This window comes from Chiloscyllium punctatum, chromosome 39, assembly GCF_047496795.1.
Source record: "Chiloscyllium punctatum isolate Juve2018m chromosome 39, sChiPun1.3, whole genome shotgun sequence".
Classification (NCBI taxonomy): Eukaryota; Metazoa; Chordata; class Chondrichthyes; order Orectolobiformes; family Hemiscylliidae; genus Chiloscyllium; species Chiloscyllium punctatum.
This window is the reverse complement of record NC_092777.1, coordinates 33555907-33581989: the sequence shown is the minus strand read 5'-3', so window position 1 is coordinate 33581989 and position 26083 is coordinate 33555907. Positions and strand designations below refer to the sequence as shown.

Below are 26083 nucleotides of genomic sequence, written 5' to 3'. Positions count from 1 at the left end.
CGGCCCATATCCCTCCAAACCCTTCCTATTCATATACCCATCCAAATGCCTCTTAAATGTTGCAATTGTACCAGCCTCCACCACATTCTCTGGCAGCTCATTCCATACACATACCACCCTCTGCGTGAAAAAGTTGCCTCTTAGGTCTCTTTTATATCTTTCCCCTCTCACCCAAGACCTATGCCCTCTAATTCTGGACTCCCCTACCCCAGGGAAAAGACTTTGTCTATTTATCCTATCCAATCCCCTCATAATTTTGTAAACCTCTATAAGGTCACCCCTCAGCCTCCAACACTCCAGGGAAAACAGCCCAAGCCTGTTCAGCCTCTCCCTGTGGCTCAGATCCTCCAACCCTGGCAACATCCTTGTAAATCTTTTAGGATGATTCTACAGCAAGAAGGGCTGGTTTGATTAATTGAAAAGTTAACTGAATGGTTGCGGCATTGCCCTTGAGAAAACAACAGGGCACTATAGGCTCCCCATGCTTCTCAATAATTTCTAAAATGTTTCAAATGTATGTATTTTGCAATGCAGAAGATGATCACTGCATATGAAAGTATCTTATTTCTAGCAAGCATGAGTAGACTATGTTACAACAGCTAGTAGTTGTACCAACAACTACTGATTGCCACAATAGTTATTGGCAAACACAAGATTGTTCAGGAAGTGCTGTCCAATTGCAAGATCAGATCTAACAGTACATATAAATGTTTTGTTTCCGATTTTGCATGGCAGATAGTTTGTGTATGATCTGTACGCTGCCTGTTGTGAACAACTGGTGTGGCTCTGCTGGCATTACACTGGTAATGTAATTTATACACAATATTATCCAATTGTTCAGTAGAATACTGATTCATATGCATTTTGCCACTCCAATTTACTGCCAATTTAAGGTTGTTCAATTAAAATCATGCAGTAAATGAAAATAAAATTTGTGTAAAATTCCTACTCTGCCTTACTTATGTTGCCTATTTCAAGTTATTGGATAGTTCACCCTTGCTCAGATCAGTAGGAGACTGTGTTCAATGCTGTACACGGCATTCACAAAAACAGCTCCTTCCAACAACCTTTGTGATATTTAATTCAACAATGTGACGGTACACACATGAACATGTGTGAGCACTTTGAGTAAACAATGGAGAAGGATATTTTAAAGGCACACATATGTGTAGCTGTCACACTTTCTGGAATTGTTTGCCAACATTATTTTTGGACCTGGTTGGCACAGTGGCACAGTGGTTAGCACTGCTGCCTCTCAGCGCCAGAGACCCAGGTTCAATTCCCACTTTAGGTGACTGACTGTGTGGAGTTTGCACATTCTCCCCATGTCTCTGTGGGTTTCCTCCCACAGTTCAAAGATGTGCAGGTTAGGTGAATTGGCCATGCTAAATTGCCCGTAGTGTTAGGTGTAGGGGTTGCGGGTCAGTTTGGGCTGAATGGCCTGTTTCCACACTGTAAGTAATCTAATCTAAAAAGAATTATTGTCATTGTATTAGGAACAGCTCTTCCCTGACATGACCAAGACCACAATTTGACCAATTCCTTAATCCATCATCTTGCAACTTGAATTAGATTGTCCTCTTTTCAATTTTCATCTTTATCAAAGAAAATGAGACCAACGTTCTTTTACCTTTCCATTTGAGACTGGAATCATCTGTGCTTGGCTCCATATTCACCTTAATTTCAATGACGAGTTGACTTGAACAAGACATCTCTAGAGACCAGCAGCTTTGAAAAAGAAATAATAGCTGAAAGGATGATGCACGATTTCAAGTTTTAAGACTTTTGATGTAACAAAAGGCTATATGTACTATCAACTCAACACTATACTTATAGGCAAATTATACTTTAATCCACAAAACAGAGCATAGAGTAGTACAGCACAGTACAGGCTCTTCGGTTCATGATGTTGTGCCAAGCATTTAACTTAATCTAAGATCGACCTGCTATCCACGTGTTGTCCAGCAGTTGCTTAAATATCCCGAATGTCTGACTGTTTTACCACCACTGGCAGTGCATTCCATGCACCCACCACTCTCTGTGTAAAGAACCTACATCTGACATCTCCCCTATACTTTCCTCAAATCACCTTAAAGTTATGACCCCCTCGTGACAGCCATTTCTTCACTGGGGAAAAGTCTCTGGCTCTCTGCTCTATCTATGCCTGTCATTTCCTTGTACACTTCTATCATTCCTGATGAAGGGCTTATGCCCGAAACGTCGATTCTCCTGCTCCTCGGACGCTGCCTGACCTGCTGTGCTTTTCCAGCACCATAATCTCGACTCTGATCTCCAGCATCTACAGTCCTCACTTTCTCCTGGTTGATTTTAACCTTACTGCGAAGCCTCTTCCAAGGATGCCTACATTGAAGAAGTTCTCAACCTCTCTCTACAAGGATCTTAATGAGTCTCTCTCTCACTGCACCCCCAGGTCATCTCCTCTGCCCTGAAGCTCTTCAGCCACATCCTGAAGCAGCCTCACTACCACAGCCAGATATCCTTCCTCAGTGCCTGCCTACGGAACCAACTAATCCCACATGGACTCTGGACTACATTCAAACCAACACAGTTTGGACCTGAAAGGATACCCAGTACACGCTACAAATCCAAAACCTTCAGCAACGATTCTCTTTCCAGATGCTCTGCTCCACCACGCCAGCAGCCGTGCGCCGCCACCTACTCTCTCTGCAGTCAGCTCTGCCACAGCTCAGGGCCACTCTCTCTCTGACCTGCAACATCCTCAGTCATGAAGGGCTGATGAAGGGCTTACTCCCAAAACGTAGATTCTCTGGATGCTGCCTTATCTGCTGTGATTTTCCAGCACCACACTCTCATCTCTATCTCTATCAAGTCACCTCTGTTCCTTCTCTTTAGTGTGAAAAGCGTCTCTTCAAAAGGCATGCTCTACAATCCAGGCAGCATCCTGGCAAATCTCCTCTGCACCCTCTCTAAGGTACCTCCACCCTTCCTATAATGAGGCAACCAGAACTGGACATAATATTCTAATGTGGTCTAATCAGGGCTTTATAGAGCTGCAGCAAAGCCTTGCAGCTTTAAATTCAAACATTCCCCTTTTTACTGTAGAGCAGGGGTGGGGAACCTAGGGCCTAAAGGCTGCATGTGGCCTTCTAGGCCATTGTGTGTGGCCTTTTGAATGAATCCAAATTTTGCAGAACAAATCTTTTTATTTTTTATTAATATGTTTTATCTCTTTCATTTTAAGATTAAAATAAAAATAATAATGGATGTATTTAAAATACCAGAGAGTAAAAAGAAAATTAGTAGTTAGATTTTTACAAAATAATTTTAAAGAATATATAATTGAAGTTTCTTGGATGCGGCCTTATTAGATTACAACTAACATAATGCAGCCTTCCAACATGAAAAGCTTCCCCACCTCTGCTGTAGAACAGCCAAAAACCCATTTTAAAGGTATATTTTACATTGCTTTTTAAAGGATATATTCAGTTCTCCTGAAAACATTCAAAGTAATGTTTAGCTTCCAAAGGCTTAATTCTGTTATTTTCCTTTCTCAGTCTGGGAGCTTTTAATCTTGGAACTGTCTTTCAATGTGAGATTTCCCCTGGAGATTGTGTAACACAACTGGAAGAATCTTCCAGCTTGATCTTAACTCTTCATAATTTAGTCTTTGCAATCCAAGTTACAAGCTCTCTCCCTGCACAGTCAACCATAGAGACATTTATCCTCCAGCTGCTCTTCTGTGTACTCTCTCTCTCACACTTATTTGCTCATGCACTCTATCTTGCTCTCTCACTCTCACTCTCTATTTCTCTCTTGTTGTCTCTTGACAGACTAATCTGCCTGAGAGTTTTAAGGGATATGGAAGGAAACCCCTTCCTCTCTCAAAGCCCATCTCCATGGCAACTGTAATCACATGGGCCTCACCTCCAGGTGAAAATGCTGAGTAACTCTGCTGAAGACTCTGGACAGTTTTAAATGGAACTATTTACAACCCAATGTTCTCAACAGTTTCTGAAACTTTGGAGACTCAAAGTCTGACCTTTGTTAGCATACAGGTTGTTGGTCTTCTTTCTAAGTGTAAAAGCTTTGCATCTTCTTCCCATTAAAATGACACTGTCTCCTTTAACCATTAGTAATCAAACTGCTCTGCTGTCAGAGGGCCTTTTAAAATAGTTTATATGACCCCTTTCATTGTACTAAACAAAAGGCAAATCCTAAAGATAACATTCTTTAAAACCTTGTAGTGATAACAACAGTAATTAGAAGTGCAGAAAGACATTGTCACTGTTTTCCAAGTCCTACCAGAGGATGTGACTCCAATCCATTGTGATACATTCTTAATTGTTAACATTTGTTGTACAATAGTTTGACTTTCAATTATGATTTATTTTGATCTTTAGTTTGATTTTATAATCATATTATTTATTTATGTGCAGAAAGCTGCAGTCATCAAATCAAAATAACCATTTTAAAAGAATTTGGCTTTGAATGCTGCAGAGCTAGGTCACCAACAGAATTGCAAATTCTCTAAAAATAGTCGAAATATTAATTAACTACCCGAAACATAACAAAGCTTGCTCACAATATTGCTTATATGCGTGAGCTCAAAATAGTGGATACCTATAAACTCAGAATCACTCCCTAGTGGTTACCTCTAATCATTAAAATAAGGTGAATTAATCATGAATTCATCTTGAAGTTAAAGTTCTCTTACAGCAATGTCAGCATCCACAGGATGTTTAATTCATGCTGGTAACCTGGATTTTATTACTATTTCCAACAGTTTGGAAATGTCTGATTGGGAAACTGCAGTGGAAACAACTAACTGAACCAATTCACCCTTTTATGTTGTACAAAAGGAAACAGGTGACTATGTACAACAGGACTCCTTTTATTATTGAAACTCCATTGTTAAACCTTCAATTATTTTAACTTCAAGATGATTGAAGCTTTGTTTCAACACATTTGAATGGTTAGAGGTAACCACAAGAGAACACTTCTAAGTCTTTGTCGATGTTTGCTATTTTAAGCTCATATTATTGGCAATTGTGAGTAGGTGCTGTTTCGCATTGGAATGCGTAGATTAACACAGGAACAATAATTTGACATTCATGCCAGCAGCAATTCTGTAGTGTTGCAACTGAACCCAGGGTAACTTCTTTAATAAATCTGCTGGCTTTGATGCACGCACTTGAGGGTCTGTCAACAACATAGGTAGTGAACATTCTGCATCTCTTGGTAAGCTTGTGTAGCTAATATAGTTAATACTTCAAATAGAGAAACGTTTGGGATAAATATTACCTACCTGTACCATCACTGAAGGGAAGTTATTACAAAATATTCTCACTAGTTACATCAAAATTTCCTCTTGTCTTTCAAATAGTTCATCTCATAGACTCCTGTCAAATGCTTTGGAATTTCTTTTAGAACCAACTCTACTTTCCCTGATCGTAAGAAGATCATATGGTGCTCCCATGTATCTCATGCCCTTATCCTTCTCGATAGAAGAGATTGTGGGTTTGGAAGGTGCCATCCAAGAATCTTTGGTAAATTTCTGCAATGCATCATGTAGATAGTAGACACTGCTGCTGTTGAGCATCTATGTTGGATGGAATGGATGTTTTATTTTGTGTGTGTCAGTCAAGTGGGTTCCATTTTCCTGGATGGTGTCAAGCTTCTTGAGTATTGTTGGACTCGATAAAGTGTGGAGCTGGAAAAAGCGCAGCAGGATAGGCAGCATCTGTGTAGCAAAAGAGTAGACATTTTGGACAGAACCCTCCTCCTTCCTGATGAAGGGCCCTGCCCTTGCTTGACTCTCTTGCTCCTTGGATGCTGCCTGACCTGCTGTTTTTTTTAGGAGAAAGTGGGGACTGCAGATGCTGGAGATCAGAGCTGAAACTGTGTTGCTGGAAAAGCACAGCAGGTCAGGCAGCATCCAAGGAGCAGGAGAATCGACGTTTCAGGCATGAGCTCATGCCCGAAACGTCGATTCTCCTGCTCCTTGGATGCTGCCTGACCTGCTGCGCTTTTCCAGCAACACATTTTCAGCTCTGCTGTGTTTTTTGCAGTGCTACACTTTATTGACTCTTGACTTCTCCAACATCTGAGTTCTCACTATCTCCTGAATATTGTTGGAGCTGTACCCATCCAGGCAAGTGGGGAGTATTCCATCACACTCCTGATTTGTGCTTTGTAGGTGGTGGACAGGTACTAGGGAGTCAGAAGGTGAGTTACCTATTGCAGTATTCCTCGTCTCTGACCTGCTTTTATAGCCACTTGGTTTATGTGATAGGTCTAAATGAGTTTCTGGTTAATGGTAACCCATAGGATATTAATAGTGGGGGATTCAGTGATGGTAACACCATTGAATGTCAAGGGATAGTGGTTTCATTGTCTCTTATTGGAGGTGGCCATTGTGTGGTGCAACTGTTACTTGTCACTTGTCATCTGAAGCCTGGATATTATCCAGACCTTGTTGCATGTGAACAGGGACTGAGGAGACAGGAAGGGAGTGAACATTGTACACTCATGGACGAATATCCCCACTTCTGATCTTATGATGGAGGGAAGATCATTGATGAAGCAGCTGAAGCTGGTTGGGCCTAGAACACTACCCTGAGGAACTCCTGTAACATGTCCTGGAGCTGAAAGGACTGATCTCCAACAACCACAACTGTCTTCCTATGTGCCAGGAATGACTCCAACCAACGGAGAGTTTGCCCCTTGACACCCATTAATTCCAGTTTTCCGAGGGCTCCTTGAGTTTAAAATAATTCAAAATCTGGAATTCCATGCTCTCCGGTTGACACTATTTTAAAGACTTTGTTAGTTTGTTTATTTTCTGTATTCTGGACATTATTTAAATAATTGCTTCAATAAAATGGTTTGTGGTTCAGCTGCAAGGATGTCACCTACTCAATCCAGCACATTAGAGGTTCCAGTTTGAATACACTGAATGAATGAATGAATGAACAAACAAAATATTTAACTACTGTTTAGAGATGGCAGTAATCATTTTGTCCAGTGCATTTTCAGCATCAATTGACCAGGTTTGAACTTAGAAGATTGCAATTGCTCATTCAAATGAAGTTAGATGTCCTCTAAGGTCTCGAGAAAGACTAGACAGGAAGAGCATTTAGGATTGATAAAATTGCCTTTGTTTTTCTGCTTCAAAAATTGCTGGAAGTAAGCTTGACACTCTACTTGTAAAGGACACATTTGAAAGATTTTTTTCTTTCTGAACACGTTGTTCGCTCACTCTGATAAGTCAAGGGGTACTGACCCAGAACCTGCTGTAGGAGTATAGCATTCCTTTTGAAGCAGAACCAGATACTGACAGAACAGCACACACTAAATTCTTTGTGTTCAGCTCATTGATAATTCGGTGAAGAATAGAGTGTGTGGTGCAGCGCTCCCAGAGGAGCTGCAATCAAGGTGTTAGGAATTGGAATGCTGATCAGAAATGTTATTTTTTCTGTAAATGACAGCTGCTATAATTCCATCAGTGATCAGTTGATGATAACTCCTTTGTAATTACAGTTGCCTCATTACCTTAATTATATTGTGCAGCAGGAAGTAATAAAACATTTCAAAACTCTTTAGAATTATATCAATAGCAGGAAAAATCTAATCAACCTTTGTATTTACAGAAACGCGTGAGAATCTATTTTGCTCTGTAAACCTTCCTGCAATTTCTTTGTATTTTCTTCCTGTTCACTGGCTTTACAACCACATCCTGTCCATCAAGTTGGTCTCAATGGTAAATGGGCACAAGAGAGCCGAAGTTTTTTTTGGGTTTCAGTAATAGTTTTACCTTGCAATATATCTGTTAAAGCTGGCTCTTTGGGGAAGCTAGAAACAAATACTGATTTTTAAACACTTCTGCTGAAATTGAAGAAGAGAACACTGCTTGATACATTTGTAAGGCCATTAGATTCCAAAGTAATAACTAGGAACCCACAGATAAATCTCAGATTTCTGTAATTCCTCAAGTATAAGAGAACATGCAAAGATCAATATTTGTGAAAATGGGATTGTAATACAACCCACATTTGAACAGTAGATTTCTGACTGTCTTTGGAAACAAATGTGAGAGAAGTTGCTGCTGAAATCCTGGCCCTGTTTCCTCATTCAGCCACTCTGGACAATAATCTGAGAGACGCTGACTGCATGAGGAGCACTACAGAATTAAGTTAATGACTGTGGGATTAACCAGCAACATGTCTGCAGCTTTCTGCAATGAGGCAGTGGAAAGATTTTCCGATATACAACATTTTTTGAAGACTGGTGATCCTAGATCCAAATTGATGTGACCTCTATTATAACTGACCTCCATGTACTTAGGGGACAAAAACATAGGTCAATGCTGTGGCTCTGCCTATGACTCCAGGAAATCCAGGGAGCTGGTACCCCTTTTTCTAAGTCCACAACAAAACTCCATACAGGTACAGATCATAGAAGAAAACATCTGAAGGAAACTATCGATGGGAATCTTCTTCCACCATTTTACCAGGGCCATTCTCTTCAAAGAGTAAAATACTCACCCTTCAAATCCTTCCAGTATATTTTCAAGGTCTTTTAACATCCAAGCAGTTGTATCTATAATCAAATTATATTACTCTGTTCCCCCAAACTGATTAAATCCTGATTTTTTTGTCAGAAAATGGGATTATCTACTGAAGGACATTGAGTCTGTTTATGTTCAGGTGGTCTTTCTCATCTAGGAGTTGAGACCTTACCATTAATGAATTATTTTTACTATGACAACAGTTTCAATAATTACAGTAGCTATTTAATGATTATACAACAAGAACCTACCATGTATTTTATGGATATAAGTTTGCTCGCTGAGCTGGAAGTTTCATTTTTAGACATTTCGTCACCACACTAGGTAACATCATCAGTGATCTGCTTTCTATTTATGTGTTTAGGTTTCCTTGGCTTGGTGATGTCATTTCCTGTGGTAATGTCATTTTCTGTGTTGTGGTATTATTTCCTTTTCTTTTTCTCAGGAGCTGGTGAATGGGGCCCAAGTTGATGTGTTTGTTGATAGATTTCTGGTTGGAATACCATACTTCTAGGAATTCTTGTGTATGTCTCAGTTTGGCTTGTCCTAGGATGGATGTGTTGTCCCAGTCAAAATGGTGTCCTTTCTCATCTGTATGTAAGGAGACTAGTGAGAGTGATAGCAATGCATGCCTTGTTTGTGTAATCATATTCATGCTTCCAGTGGCAAATTTGAGAGCTTACCTTTTGACTTTTGCAGAGAAATTCTTGACTATTGAGTCTATGCATTGGATCTGTCTCAACAAAGATAATAAATTGTATACAGTTATTTTATATAATTTTTAAAAAGTAATGATTTGTGCTTTTTATGATGAGGTGGTGATGCGTGGTTGCAGGAAGAGTGCAAATGTAGTTGCATTCTCTCCATTGCCCGTCTTACGTTACCATACAAAATGTCATCCTTCTCCTTCCTTCACTTGTCATGGTTTATGTTGAAGTTATCCCCCTCCCTTTATTCTCCTCCACCATTGCAACCCCCACCCCAGCAACCCTCTTCCCCTCCACCAGCTTTTTTTAGATTAGATCACTTAGTGTGGAAACAGGCCCTTCGGCCCAACAAGTCCACACTGATCCGCCGAAGCGCAATCCACCCAGACCCATTCCCTTACATTTACCCCTTCACCTAACACTACGGGCAACTTAGCATGGCCAATTCACCTAACCAGCACATTTTTGGACTGTGGGAGGAAACCAGAGCACCCGGAGGAAACCCATGCAGACATGGGGAGAATGTGCAAACTCCACACAGTCAGTCGCCTGAATTCACTGTGATCACATTCTACTGTCTTCATGGCAGCCCCAGTTAGGCCTAATATTGCTGCAGTCCGGAAGAATCAAAATTTGCTGGGAATTTTGATCCTGTACAACAACCATGAGATCAGGCATATACTGACCCATGCTTCTCATCATTTGGGACATTGAATTTGGCTGCAGTGTTGGGAGCAAAGTTTGACTATTATGTTATTGGGGTTGACTTTCAGTGAGCTGCAGCATCTCAGTAGTCAACATATATCTTGTCAGAAACGCTGGTATCCGTTTAAAGGTCTGCTCCAGGCAAAGTGCTTAATTCACTAGCTGTTGTGCACGGCACTCTTGTCACTTAATTAGTAAAGTAAATGCGAAGAACAGTTGCATAATTTCTAGAAATAAAACCTTGCATTTATATAGCATCATTTGCCATGACAGGATATACCAACACATTTGCTAGCTAATTAAGTGCTTTTGAAGGACAGTCACAGCTGTCACCCAGGAGATGCTGCAGCTAATTTGTACACAGGAGGGCCATATAAATAGTTATAAAATAATCATCAGCTTGTTTTGTTTACTGCTGTTGATTGAGAGATAAATATTGTCAAAGACATTTGGGGATAACACTCTCTTGCTGTTCTTTAAAGTTGTAGCATCGGAAATTTGAAAGCCTCATTAGAAGGATGACAGGGCATATGGGAGCTTTATCTAATGAATGGTACTTCTGCAGTACTGTATGGGAATGTTAGTCTGGAAATTGGTCCCACAACTTGGGGATTTGAGAGATGAGACAGTTAGGAACTAAGCCTGTCATTTTCAACTGTTGTTTTGTTGTTTTTTTTTGTCTTTCATGTTTGGTTTCATGCTTCTTAGAATATTCATTATGATTGAAATATTATACTAGTTCAATGCCAACGGTTGAAGGTGGTGATTGTGACCTTCAGAGCTAGTTAACATCCTTTTATTAGAAAGAAGTACATGTCAGCGAAGAGGGTTACCTCAAAGTACAACGAGACCTTGAACAAATAGATCAGTGGGCCAAGGAGTGGCAGATGAAGTTTAATTTAGATAAATGTGAGGTGCTGCATTTTGGAAAGGCAAATCAGGGCAGGACTTATACAATGCAGGACTCAATGGTAAGGTCCTGGAATTGTTGCTGAACAAAGAGACCTTGGGGTGCAGGTTTATTGTTCCTTGAAAGTGGAGTCTCAGGTAGATAGGTTAGTGAAGAAGGAGTTTAGCATGCTTTCCTTTATTAATCAGAGCATTGTGTATAGGAGTTGGGAGGTCATGTTGAGGCTGTACAGAACATTGGTAAGGTCACTTTTGGAATATTGTGTGCAGTCCTGATCTCCCTCCTATAGAAAGGACGTGGTAAAACTTGAAAGGTTACAGAAAAGATTTACGAGGATGTTGCCAGGTTTGGAGGATTTGAGCTGTTGGGAGAGGCTGAATAGGCTGGAGCTACTTTCCCCGGAGCATTAGAGGCTGAGGGGTGACCTTATAGAGATTTATAAAAGCATGAGGGGCTTGGATAAGGTAAATAGACAAGGTTTTTTCCCTGGGTTGGGGGAGTCCAGAACTAGAGGGCATAGATTTAAGGTGAGAGGGGAAAGGTGTAAAAGGGATATAAGGGGCAACTTTTTCACACAAAGGGTGGTGCGTGTATGGAATGAGCTGCCAAAGGAAATGGTGGCGGTTGGTATAATTACAACATTTAAAAGGCATCTGGATGGGCATATGAATAGGAAGGGTTTAAAGGGATATGGGCTGGGTGCTGGCAAATGGGACAGATGAGGTTAGGATATCTGGTCAACATGTTCGAGGTGGATCAAAGGGTCTGTTTCCGTGATGTGCATCTCTATGACTCAAATGGAATAAAAATGTTTGAAATACTCAACGTCAAGCAGCATGTGAGAAACAGTTAATATTGCAGGTCAATGAGCTTTCACTAAATGTGTCATTACATGCGATTGCATTACTCTTTATGATTCAGTTTCCCTAATACAGTGGGTTTGTAAAAGTGCCTTGTTATACTGCTATCATCAGCAATTTAGCATGTTAAATGAGGTTAGGGATATAAGAGATAAATTAAATAAAATAATTAATCATGCCCTCTGCAGTGACCTCTCGAACTGTAAAGATTCAAAATGAGATTGATTTTAAATGGACACCAGTGAGAATTCCAAATGTGACTAACGGTATGTATGGATGACAGAGCAGTTAACCACTATTAGGAATAATGTTACTGCAATTGTAAAACAATACAAAGAGAAATATGATACAGTGAGATATACTACTTGGAATCCAATTAAACTTCAACTTATTAATCAATGCTAAGAAATGTAGGGAGTACATTGAAATGAAAAATGGGAGGCTAATGTAGAAATCAGTCCTAGTTTGGGTGTTGGTGTTCACTCCAACTGGACAGTGTGAACAGTCCACTGCTCCTACCCACACCATCCCAGGTCACTGCAAGGTCAGACATTGATCTCTTTTTTGGTAATTTACACTTTCGCTTATCTCTCGGTTTTTATCTTTTCTGCATTGAAATCAAGATTTATAACCTACAGACCCTTACAGCTGAGACTTAATGTCACTCAAACTTCCACCCTTCACAGAATTACATTCAAAAATATATCAATACACATCTTTTTTACATTGTATTTACTTGCTATCCATGGAGCCACTGGCAAGTTGTGTCAAACTTGTGGGGAATTTTTGAACAAAGGCAAAAGACTGTGGATGCTGGAAATTTGAAACAAACTCGGAAAATGCTGAATCAGCCTTGAAATATCAACTGTTTCTCTTTCCACAGATGTGGAGTTTCTCCAGCATTCTGTGTTGTGGGTGTTTTCCCCTTCCCCTTTGCAGAAAACTTACTTCCTTTTGAGAATATGGATTGGTTCTGTTTCCTTAATTCTAATAATTGTTTGGATGTAGAACTGTTTTCAATTAAATTAGTCCCATTCTTTACTTTGTGGAGTCACTGTGGGTAACACTGGATGAAAGCATTAAAATTATTCCACTAACTCATGCAGGTAGAGATTTAAGTTTGGCTGGTGATTCTCTAGTTGCCCATTTTTGAGTTACTATCTGAACAAACATTACTTCCCTTCCCTGCCCCCTTTCTCCTCAGTCAGTGTGAGCACTCTTCTCCCTCACTCCCTTCTCGTTTATTCTTTATTTCCCTTCCTTAACTTGCCCCACTCTCACCCTCTCCTCCACCAGTTTACTGAGATCATATTCTACTTGGTTTCCTTCTGCTCATTGGAACCTGACTTCACTTAGACGTGCCCCAGTTATGATCTAACTTTGCTGCTCCCCGGGAGAATCAAATTTGTCGCGAGCTGAAACCTTTGATCTTATACAATTTCCATAAGATCAGGAAGTCTGACACACATTGCAGCAAATTTGATGGTTCAGAAGCTGAGAAGCAGGATTATTTACATCTTTGGGGTTTGATGTATATGGTAATGTGCTGCAGGAAAAGCACAGCAGGTCAGGCAGCATCAAGGTGCAGGAGAATCGATGTTTTGAGAATGATCATTCCTGAAGAAGAGCTAATGCCCGAAACGTTGATTCTCCTGCTCCTCGGATGCTGCCTGACCTGCTGTGCTTTTCCAGCACCACACTCTTGATTCTGATCTCCAGCCTCTGCAGTCCTCACTTTCTCCCTCTATATGGTAATGCTCAAGAAAGAGTTAAAACTATGCTGAAGCTTCACCTCGTTTGTCATAACACAGCGGCTAGTTGGGTCTGCATGGGCACGAAGTAAGTTTGGAGTTAGTTGAACTGTAGCACAATCTCCTGATGGAGGCACGCGTGTCTAACCCATCTCTATATCCACTTGGTGATTTTGCCTCCACAGCTCATTGCAGCAATGACTTCCACAGATTCACCATCCTTCGGCTGAAGGAATTCATAGAACATAGAACATAGAACAATACAGCACAGAACAGGCCCTTCGGCCCACGATGTTGTGCCGAACTTCTAACCTAGATTAAGCACCCATCCATGTACCTATCCAAATGCCGCTTAAAGGTCGCCAATGAATCTGACTCTACCACTCCCTCGGGCAGCGCATTCCATGCCCCCACCACTCTCTGGGTAAAGAACCCACCCCTGACATCTCCCCTATACCTTCCACCCTTCACCTTAAATTTATGTCCCCTTGTAACACTCTGTTGTACCCAGGGAAAAAGTTTCTGACTGTCTACTCTATCTATTCCTCTGATCATCTTATAAACCTCTATCAAGTCACCCCTCATCCTTCGCCGTTCCAACGAGAAAAGGCCGAGAACTCTCAACCTATCCTCGTACGACCTACTCTCCATTCCAGGCAACATCCTGGTAAATCTTCTCTGCACCCTCTCCAAAGCTTCCACATCTTTCCTAAAGTGAGGCGACCAGAACTGCACACAGTACTCCAAATGTGGCCTAACCAAAGTCCTGTACAGCTGCAACATCACCTCACGACTCTTGAATTCAATCCCTCTGCTAATGAACGATAATACTCCATAGGCCTTCTTACAAACTCTATCCACCTGAGTCATGTCAGTTCTGAAGTGTTGTATCTTCACTCTGAAGCTGTGCCCTCAGGTCCTAGTCTCTCCTACTGGTGGAAACATTTTCCCCATGTCCACTCTATTCAGGCCTCTCGGTACCCTGTAAGTATCAATCAGATTCGCCCCACCCCCCAATCCTTCTAAAGTCCATTGAGTAGAGACCAAATTCATCAACCACTCCTCATATGACAAGCCCTTCATCCCTGGGATCATTCTTGTAAACCTCTTATGGACTACCTCTAATGCCAGTACATCCTTCCTTAGATTCAGGGTCCAAAGCTGTTCACTATGTTCTAAATGGAGTCTGACTAGCATTTGCCATCCTAACAATGAACTGAACCTGCACGTTAACCTTAAGAGAATCCAGAACTCCGGCTCCTAAGTCCCTTTGTACTTCCGATTTCAAAGCCTTTTCCCATTTAGAAAATAATCTATGCCTTTATTCTTCCGATCAAAGTGCATAACCTCATACTTCCCCACACTGTATTCCATCTGCCACTTCTTTGCCCACTCTCCTAGCTTGTTCCAAGTCCTTCTAAACCTTCCTGCTTCCTCAACACTACCGGACTCCTCCTATCTCTGTGGCATCTACTAACCTGGCAATAATTACCCCAGGTTTCCTTTGCCCAGATTGTTAATATATAACATGAATTGATGTGATCCCAACACTGACCCCTGTGGAACTCCACTAGGCACTGACTGCCATTCTGAAAAAGACCCTTTTCTCCCCACTCTGCCTTATCCAATCTTTTATCCATGCTAATACCTCCCTAACACTATGAGCTCATCTTATTCAGCAGCCTCCTGTGTGGTACCTTGTCAGAGGTCTTCTGGAAATCCAAATATATCACATTCACTGGCTCTCTTTTATCTAACTTGCTCATTACCTCCTCAAAGAATTCTAACAGATTTATCAGATGTATCCTTTTAACAAAGTCATGTTGACTCAGCCCTATTTTACCATGCACTTCTAAGTACTCTGCATTCCCATCTTTAATAATGTTCTCTAAAATCTCAACAACAACCGAGCTCAGGCTAACTGACCTATAATTCCTATTTCCTGCCTCCCTCTCTTCTTAAAGGAGGGTACTATGCTTTCCAGCCCTCTGGGACCCTCCTGATTCCAGTGATTCCTGGCAGTTAATCTCCAATGCTGGTGCAATCTCCTCAGCTTTCTCCTTGAGAACTCTGGGATGTGGTCCATCTGGCTCGGGTGAATTATCCAACTTCAGACCTTTCAGCATTCCCTGCACCTTCTCCTTAGTAATGCTCACTACACTTACCTCGAGTATAAGGATAGCATTTTCTTGACAAAAAGAAGAATGATTTATACACTGAAACACCCTCAAATGGGCACTTGGCCAATTTTTGATAAAATCCTTCCACTCTATTTAATTATAATGATATTTGTAATATTCCCTTTCAATTGCATAATTTCCATTTAGAGAGATTTGTATGTTTGTGTAATGTGTCTGAAATTTCTTCACCTTTTTTATTTTAATATCCTGGGTAGAAATGATCTAGTTCCTTTTTATTCAACTCATGTTAAATCCAACATGTTTTTCAGTTTGTCTCATTCGTAAGGTGTCTTGTAAGCGCATTTAAATTGTCCTCTTCCTTCACCATGTAGATGGATGCAAACTGTTCAAGTAATTTATTTGATTCATGGAAGACGAGTTGCAAAATGGAGCAGTGAGCTGCATGGTAACTCTTTTATTTCTGAGCACTTAAAGTAACTGAAGTCTTGACCTAGCTTTCCTCATGACCTCCTGCTGTTCAGAAAGAAAATGATGTTTCACTGTCACTTGCAAAGCATTGCTTCTATTAAAGAGCAGTGAATCTTGTGAACAGTGAGCCTGTTATGTTGGTACAGAGGGCTGGATTTTCCTTGCTGGAATTGGGTTGTAATGCAGGCATTAAAGAATGGCACTTGACATTGTGCATAACAATGTTCCACTGCTGTTCCTGACCCTGGTTTCTGATTTATACCAGGACGCAAAAAAGAGTGAAGTCGCCTGTGTCATTAATCAGGTGGATTTAAGATATTAAGCTGGTCCTTCATAGAGTTATGTAATCATACAGCATGGAAGCAGACTCTTTGGTCCAACCAGTCCATGCTAAACATAATCCCAAACTATGTTTTGGATTAGTGGTGCTGGAAAATCACAGCAGTTCAGGCAGCATCCGAGAAGCAGCAAAATCGACGTTTCGGTCAAAAGCCCTTCATCAGGAATAAAGGCAGAGAGCCTGAAGCGTGGAGAGATAAGCTAGAGGAGGGTGGGGGTGGGGAGAAAGTAGCATGGAGTACAATAGGTGAGTGGGGGACGGGATGAAGGTGATAGGTCAGGGAGGAGGGTGGAATGGATAGGTGGAAAAAAAAATAGGCAGGTAGGACAAGTCATGGGGACAGTGCTGAGCTGAAAGTTTGGAACTAGGATGAGGTGGGGGAAGGGGAAATGAGGAAACTGTTGAAGTCCACATTGATGCCCTGGGGTTGAAGTGTTCAGAGGCGGAAGATGTGGCGTTCTTCCTCCAGGCATCTGGTGGTGAGGGAGCGGCGGTGAAGGAGGCCCAGGACCTCCATGTCCTCGGCAGAGTGGGAGGGGAAGTTGAAATGTTGGTCCATAGGGTGGTGTGGTTGATTGGTGCGGGTGACCTGGAGATGTTCCCTAAAGCGCTCTGCTAGGAGGCGTCCAGTCTCCCCAATGTAGAGGAGACCGCATCGGGAGCAATGGATGCAATAAATGATATTAGTGGATGTGCAAGTAAAACTGTGATGGATGTGGAAGGCTCCTTTAGGGCCTTGGATGGAGGTGAGGGAGGAGGTGTGGGCACAGGTTTTGCAGTTCCTGTGGTGGCAGGGGAAGGTGCCAGGATGGGAGGGTGGGTTGTAGGGGGGCGTGGACCTGACCAGGTAGTCACAGAGGGAACGGTCTTTGCGGAAGGTGGAAAGGGGTGCGGAGGGAAATATATCCCTGGTGGTGGGGTCTTTTTGGAGGTGGAGGAAATGTCGGCGGATGATTTGTTTTATGCGAAGGTTGGTAGGGTGGAAGTTTTACATAATCCCAAACTAAACTAGTCCCACCCACCTGCTCCTGGCCCATATCCATTCAAACTTTTCCCATTCATGTAAATTTCTTTTAATCATTGTAACTGTGCTCACATTCACCTCAGGAAGTTCATTCCACACACAAACCACCCTCTGTGTAAAAAAAATTGTCCCTCATGTCTTTTTAAGATCTCTCTCCTCTCACCTTAAAAATGTGCCCCATAGTCTTGAAATCCCCCATCCTAGGGATAAGACGCCTCCCATTAACCCTACCTATACACCTTATGATTTTATAAAGCTCTGTAAGGTGACCTCTTAACCTCCTACACTCAAGTGAAACCAGTCTATCTAGCCCATTCTTATAACTCAATCCTTCCAAACCCAGACCTCACCAAATGTTTAGAAAGTCTTTCTGGGAGCAGCTGGTCTTTTGAGAACTGAACGGCTCCGAAGTCTGTTAGGGACAGGGGTCATGTGGCAAAAGATTTATTTGATTGGGAGAAGTGGAAGGTTTGAAGAAAATTTGATTCCACGATGGTTACATTTTAATACCACCAACAGTTCGCAACCTTGCTCTGTGTTCCAACTCTCCATCTACTCTAGTCAGTTTGGAGTTTCAGCAGCTTTTCATTTGGTGACTGCACACAGATGGTAGCCACATCAATAGCTTCTGAGTTCATTTCTGAACACCTCATCTTCCACCTCAGGGCTCTCCAAACCCACATCATCAATGAGGACTTCAACAGTTTCCTCATTTCCCCTCTCCCCACCTTATCCCAGTTCAACCTTCCAACTTGGCACCGCACTCATGACCTGTCCTACCTGTCCATCTTCCTTCCCACCTATCACTCCACCCTCCTCTGTGACCTATCACCATTACCCTCACCTCCATCTACCTATCGGTCTCTCAGCTACCTTCCCCCCAGCCTCACTTTTCCCTCCCATTTATCTTTTCACCCCTCGGCTCACAAGCCTCATTCCTGATGAAGGGCTTTCCTGAAATATTGATTCTCCTGCTCCTTAGATGATGCCTGACCTCTGTGCTTTTCCAGGACCACACTCTGAACTCTCAATAATAGATTACCTACCTTGTCGTTCTGCACAAGAACTGCACCTAAGCCAACCAGACTTGCACCCATGACTAGGTGGTTTTCTCTGCATCAAGGCAGATTTTTGGGCAACCTGTGTTTGATCTGGTGTACAATTGGTTTATGTGATTTGTGTGATAGTCCACTTGTAGTTGGTGATGTCTGAATGAGGGTGGGTGAATGCAGATAACATTGCTCCGTTAGAAATGAAATGACTTCAGTAAGTGATAAACTCTGGATTTCCTGCACATCTGTAAAATCCACACCATTTGTAATGACTTCACGTTTCTGTGTATCAGGGGTTACCCCTTCATCTCTGAGAACATGGCCAAAGAGTTCTTCTTTCATTGAGCAAACACCCATCTTTGTTCAAATCGAGGTCACATTCTCTAAGACATTGTAGTCCTGCATGAAGGTGTGTCTCGAATTCATGTTTAGTGTGACTGTAGATGGGAATGTCCTGCCTGATGTTCAGAGTGCCTTCAGTCCTTGAAGTGCAGGTTGAGTCATATGTTGACTTGTCTCCAGAGTTGAATCTCTTGTATTAACAAAGTCCAATATGAGAGGAGAATACTGTAAGATAGCTTCAATTTTCTGCATGCTCAACATAATGGTAGCCTGCATTGTGGTCAAGTTTGGAGAAGCATTAACTATGTTCACTTTCAGTCTAATACCACTAATACATTTATTTGGGTCAGATGTCTTTCCCATAATGACTTGTTTAGTGATTGCATATTAATATAGATTCTTATCCAGGTCTTGTTCTTGGGTTTCTTAACAATTTGTATGGATAAGAACTAAGAGGTAGACACGTCCCCAACATTCTCAATGTTAAGATCAGGTATGCACTGAAAGTCCTCCTTGTTCTGCTTTCTGAAATGGAATTGTATTTGTCACTACTGATATGCAGTTGGCCACACCTTATGGTCTACATTCAGTTTGCATGCAACATCTTTCAGTTTGCAGATAGCAGTAAAGACGTGAGCACATAATTCACAAATATTGGTGAAATGTGTGGGAATAGTAGTGATGTGCATATATGGTGCTGTGCGGCAACTGATCATTTTCTAGAAATGACATAGAATGCATCAATTGTTCTGGTGACTTTGAAATTGGCGTTTGTAGAGCAACATGACTTAAACCAATAATATGTCTTTCCAGCAGGGTGTCATGTCCCAACACAGGTTGACAAAAGTATCCATGCTTTTGCTGTTGAGTATTGTGCACAATTACATTCAGTGTCAGGTAGCCATGAAATCTGTTGCGTGTTATGTATCAAGCACTGATCAGTCCCCTGTGAAATCGCGAAGTTATGGTACTTGTTTAGATTAAACATGAACCATTCTTAGATTCAACTCCAAAGGATCCCGGCCCAGTATATCAGATTTCAGAAAATGTAAGGCATTTTGAGAGGCAGAAAAGAACAAATTACAGAGGAACTTCAGTTATCCGAAGGGCACGGGCGGGGCGTATTTCTTTTAGTCAATTGAATATCCTGATAATTGAATGCCGGATAATGTAGTTTAGCTGAGCATCAGGACATTATGATCTTGCTGGATAATCTGATATTCGGATAATCAAATGCTGGATAATTGAGGTTCTTTTGTCGTTAGCTGTGTTTGAGAAGCTTAGTGTATTTGTAAGTGAATTTTAGAAATACTTTGGTATGTTATTGCTGTGAATACAGAGTTAAAAAAATAGTAGGAAGCCTCTGTAAACTATTTTACTGCTAATGTTTTTGGAAATTGTTTTATAGCTCTGCTTTTCAGAAGGAAAAGCTGTCAGGTGCAGGAAAGATTCGAACAGATTGAACTTGCTGTGTGTCATGAAATAGGCAGATGTTAGGAATTTTCTGAATGATGGTCATCTAATATATTTGTTCTGTTAACTTCTTGATTAGAGAATATGGAAAACATCGTTCTGCACTTTTTTGTTTGAAAAGTGATTCCTCAAAATAATGCTAAAAAATACACATCTCCAAACTGCCCATTTATTTGTGGGAGGGTGAGGATAACAGCTTGTGGTATTCAGGAATGAGATTGAAGGAGGTAGGAGGCAAAGAATACTTCTGTTATCTTTCGTTCTTTGTACATTATGCAGTTGGAGTTAGTATACCAGGGAAGCTGAGAGAGTTCTGTTTTGATGAATGTTTGTCGAAACTCTATTGAAGACCAAATGCTTATTTCTTCTTTTGACAAACATAGGTTCTGTAGAAACTTCTGTATCTGCATAATCAGGATTGCAATTTGATTTTACAAGGCACTGATTGTGCTGGAAAACTAAGCAAGTCTGGTAGCATCTATGTCGAGAGAAACAGAATTTCTGAAGAAGTCATGTCCGACTTAAAACATTAATACCCCTCACAGTTTGTTTCCAATTTCCAGCAACTGCAGTATTTTGCTTTCATTTTGACTTTACAAGACCTATGTTTGAGGCATCATCAAAAATTAACTGCTCACATTTAACTTGACCAAATGATTTCCAGTCAATTATTAGTGGCAATACATTTTAACGTAACTGAAATAAATACTTGGCTTTAGAGAATCGGTGGAACTTTTTTCTTACTGTTCCTTCACTTAGGACTTTATCATCAAAATATAGCTTTGTGTATGCTGGGTTTCATTATCAGAAGCTGTCACAGAAATAGTTGGAGAGAAGATAACCTTTAAAATGTGAAGAGCTGGAAAATGCAATGTTTTCCATAATAATAGCAGAGACTCCATGTAGTCAACTGGCGACATTTATCATATAGTCCACTCCATTCACTGTAAGTCACAATAGACCACTGGGGTGCTGATGACATTAGAATTGTTGCCTTGAAGGCATGAATATTTAACTTGCCAGACAGTACCTGCTTTCATGAGCTCTTCTGTGGTTAAATACGAACTGAGAAATCAGCTCTATATAGTGCAATTCCAAGAGATTTTGTTTGATCTGATGTTTAAAAATTTTAAAATTCTCATCTTGTTTTTCAAATTACTCACTCCTTCCTGTTTCTGTGGCCTCTGCTAATCCTACAACTCTCTTAGAACTTTGGACACCTCCAATTCTGGCTGACCTCTTTTGCAATTTCAACTTTTAGTGTTCCACCAGTGGTGGTCATGACTTCAGCTGCCTGGCCCTAAGCTTTTAGAATTGTGGTGATTGGAACCAGATGGATCTTATTGACTATGAGATCTTTGATTGGGTTTGTTAACCTGAGTCAATCAGGAAGCCCTGATGGACAGATATAAACAGGGTGTTATGCCCGGGTGTCCTTGGAGAAGGAGCACGCGGGTGTCCACTGACACCCTGGAGTTGTGACTGGCCACTTGAAAAAAAAATAAACAGGAGATACCGCTGCCTCCTTAGTTTGGTGGACTGACTCTATGCTGGCTCGCTTGCATGGCAATATGTTATTGTTGGTTTTTGGCTTTTTGGATGGGCAAACAAAAAAAAAAAGAAAAAAAAATAAAGAAAAAAAAAAAAATAAACAGGGTGTTACACAGCATTGCCCTTTGATGTGAAGGGCAGTGCTTGTCACTGGCCACTTGGGTGTTTTTCCTGTCTTCCTGGTGGTGGAAATTGAATAAAGATTCATGCACTTTGTGTCCTTCACTGTGTCTCACACCTACACACACACACCACGGGTGCTGGGGTAAAATAAGCACTACCGCAGTTAGGCGGTAGTGTGGGGGAAAAAAAAAGAAAAAGAAAAAAAAACAGAACACCACCATTCACCGGGTGGTGGAGATCCCCAGTGGAGGTCTCTCTACGAAAAAAAAAGAAAAAAAAAATAAATAAATAAACGGTGTTACACAGCATTGCCCTTTGATGTGAAGGGCACTACTTGTTACTGGCCACTCGGGTGTTTCCTTTCTTCCTGGTGGTGGAAACTAATAAAGATTCGTGCACCTTGTGTCTCTCACTGTGTTTCACACCTGCACACACACAACATGGGTGCTGGGGAAAAAATAAGCACTACCGCAGAGAAAAAATTTTTTTTAAAAAAAAACAAGAATGTTAGAGGTTCTGGTCACTCTGATAGCTGGCTCTAAGGGAGCTGGATCAGTGACAAGGACTCCCATATGTAAATAAAAGGTGACTGGGTGATAGGGCACCAGCTTCTGTAGAGTAAAAAAAAACAGGGTGTTCAAGTGGGATTTGAGGTTTGGCCTCATTTCCCTAAAACCTGCTTGAATGTTAGGGTTTGCCACTCCTCCCTCTTGTAAAATTGCTGTTTCTTTGTATATAGCTGTTAATGTTTAGATTAGATTAGATTAGATTACTTACAGTGTGGAAACAGGCCCTTCGGCCCAACAAGTCCACACCGCCCCGCCGAAGCGTAACCCACCCATACCCCTACATCTACATTTACCCCTTACCTAACACTATGGGCAATTTAGCATGGCCAATTCACCTGGCCTGCACATCTTTGTGATTTTGGGAGGAAACCGGAGCACCCGGAGGAAACCCACGCAGACACGGGGAGAACGTGCAAACTCCACACAGTCAGTTGCCTGAGGCGGGAATTGAACCCGGGTCTCAGGCACTGTGAGGCAGCAGTGCTAACCACTGTGCCACCGTGCCGCCCACTGTTAATTGTTTTGTAAATGGTATTGTTTAATATATTTTTAAAAAACACAGGGGGTTTGTGTTGGCTGGGCCACTGCTACTGTTGGTTTCTGGTATTGGAGGAGGAGAATTTCTTTCTCTTTCCCCTTGGCCAGAGAAAAGCACAATTAAACGAGGGATTCAGAATCTTCTCAGTTCAGGGACTGACTTCGAGCTGGCTGGCCACAGTCAGTGGACTGTGCCAATGTAAATAAAGGATATATTAGTGACGGGATACTGGATATTTCAAAAATACTGTCTAAGCCTTTCCACCATTCTACCTCACACTCTCTTCTTTTAAAATGCTCCTTAACACCCATTTCATCAGAAAATCCCTATATTGTGGAAACAGGCCATTGGGCCCAACAAGTCCACACCAACCCTCCAAAGAGTAACCCACCCAGACCCATTTCTCTACATTTACTCCTGACTAATACACTGAAATTACACATCCCTGAACACTATGGGGAATTTAGTATGGCCAATTCACCTCACTTGCATATCTTTGGACTATGGGAAGAAATCAGAGCACCCAGAGGAAACCCACACAGACAGTCGCCCAAGGCTGGAATTGAACCCTGGTCCCTGGTAGTTGTAGGCAGCAGTGCTAACCACTGAGCCACTATGCCATAAGCTTTTGCTAATTTCACTTTGTTTCACCTTATGTGGCTCAGTGTTATTTTGTGTTTGATAACACTACCGTAGTGTTTTGATATTTTGATGCTTTAAAGTGTTACAAATATCTAACTTCATGATTGAACGCAAAGATAAAAATGAAAAGAACACTTTAGATTGGGAATTGAATTTATAAATATGAGATAAAACATCTGGTTGTAGAAGATGATTAACTTATTGAATTGCACTAAGAAAGTCTGTGTTTATTTTAATGAAATCAGAGTTAGAAATGGAGAAACCTTATATTCATAGGTGAGACCCTCTTTAAGGTTCTTGCTGGAAATATGATGTCTTATGTTTTCTCAATAAGGGACTTAAATCATTACTGTAAGTCCATAACAAATAGGAACAGGAGCAGACCATTTGACCCCTCGAGTCTGCTCTGACATCCATTCGGATCAAAGCCAATCCTCCATTCCTCACGTCCACTTGCCTGTCTTTTCCCTATAACCCTTGATTCCCATACTGATTAAGAAGTTGTCTATTTCAGCCTGGAATATACACAAGGACTCTGCCTCCACAGCTTTCTCTGGCAAGGAGTCCAAAGATTCTCAACCCTCTAAGACAAGAAATTCCTCCTCATCTCAGTCTTAAATTTCCATCCCTTTGCTCTCAGACCATGCTGTCTGGTCCTGGACTCTCCCATGAGGGGGAGTATCCTCTCAGCATTCACCCTTTCAGGGGCCCTTAAGAATCCTACATGTTTCAATTACATCACCTCTTATTCTTCTAAACTCGAGTGAGGAGAGTCACAGTCTGTTTAGCCTTTGTTCATAAGATAATTCCTCTATACTGTGGATCACCCTCGTGAACCATGTCTTATCTGCTTCCAATTAAATAATATCTTTTCTTAAATAAGGGAGCCAAAACTGTTTGGAGTACTCCAGTTGTGGAATTTTGACAGTTGTAGTAAGACTTCCCTGTTTGTATACTCCAACCTCCTTGAAATAAGGGCTAATATCCCATTAGCCTTCCTGATTGTCACTGCATCTGTGTGCTGGACTTTCTGTGTTTTGTGCACAAGTACCCCCCAAGTCCCTTTGTGTATAGTCTTCTGCAGTTTTTCTCCATTTAAATAATAATCTGTTCATGTGTTCTTACTTCCAAAGTGAACAACTTTGCATTTTCCCATGTTATGGAAATCAGGGATAGTTGATTTGAATCTTTATCTGAGACATCCCAGAATGTCAGGTTGCTATGGGGATGGAATACAGGGTATTCTTTGGCTTTGTGTTTTTATCTCGATGTTTTCTCAGGCAATTCAACTCAATGCAACCTGAAAGCTGCCTTAAGGCAAGTTGGAAGAGAGTCTGCCCAGAGCACGAAAGCATCTGTAAACCATTTGCAGAAGAATATCAAAAACCAAGGGTGTTTTTAGCTTTGGAGTCTTATTGAAATTTTCAGATTTTATGTGTCTTTGCAAAATTTACTATTAATTTTGTAGTAGTTGTGTCTGTTCTGATGAGTGCAGGTCAAAGAGCCTCAATTGCACACCTCTTTTCTTTCAACACAATTAAGTTCTTTACTACCAAACAACTATTTAAATGCACATTTTAATGGATGTAACAAAACAAGGCACCTTTTGCAATTAATACTTTACATGAGGCCTTTTTAAAATTTTGTTAGTTAGCTTGAGGGTAAGCAATACTAATGGAGGAAAGTGTGAGACCCAAAACAAATGTGGGTCCAGCCAAATGCAGTATACGTGTTACACTCATTATCGTGCACAAGTTGAATTATTAGAATACAATAAAATATCCCTCAGAATATAGTTTATTGTTATGTGTACTCCAGTACATGAGTACAATGAGAAGTTTTTACAATGGCTGCCTAGAATCACGCCATCTTTGGTACAAATACCTCAGTACAAAACAGAAATAAAAAGAAAAGTGCTTCGTGTGGTATTGTGGAAACTAATATCTTCAGATTTTCCACTGCTTGACGAATTAACACTTATGCATAAATCAAAAGTATAAAGAATGTTGTTTAAATTCTAGCTGGGAGTATTCACAAAGGGATATACTGGATTATTATTCCACTAATTCCAAAAGCCTGTTAGACACACATTTTTGCTTCAGCTTCTCCCGGAGTGCATGAAAAACCACCGAGTGGGGACATCTGTAATGTGCTGGTGTTGCTCACTCTAGATTCTGTGATACCAGCAGCAACACTGATGAGTTTTATGAATTTGCTCAGTTCAGTGGCCAGGAAATAACCATATTGGCTTCTCATTGACTGGTGGCCTCTGTGAATGGGACCAGCACTTTGGAAACAGCATTACAAAAGCATTGAATAACTTGTCTTCACTTTTAGAT

The 26083-nt window shown here is 41.1% G+C and overlaps 1 protein-coding gene and 1 long non-coding RNA gene across 4 annotated transcripts in view; one reads left to right on the top strand and one right to left on the bottom strand.

Moving 5' to 3' along the window:
* The window catches only part of usp43a (ubiquitin specific peptidase 43a), a 435233-nt gene that overhangs the window by 81737 nt on the left and 327413 nt on the right, over nucleotides 1-26083 (top strand). The window lies entirely within an intron of this gene.
* The window catches only part of LOC140463942 (uncharacterized), a 63645-nt gene that overhangs the window by 23049 nt on the left and 14513 nt on the right, over nucleotides 1-26083 (bottom strand). Inside the window, exon 2 of the long non-coding RNA XR_011954822.1 lies at nucleotides 1631-1728. This is a non-coding gene — a long non-coding RNA (uncharacterized lncRNA). The remainder of the gene's footprint in view (nucleotides 1-1630; nucleotides 1729-26083) is intronic.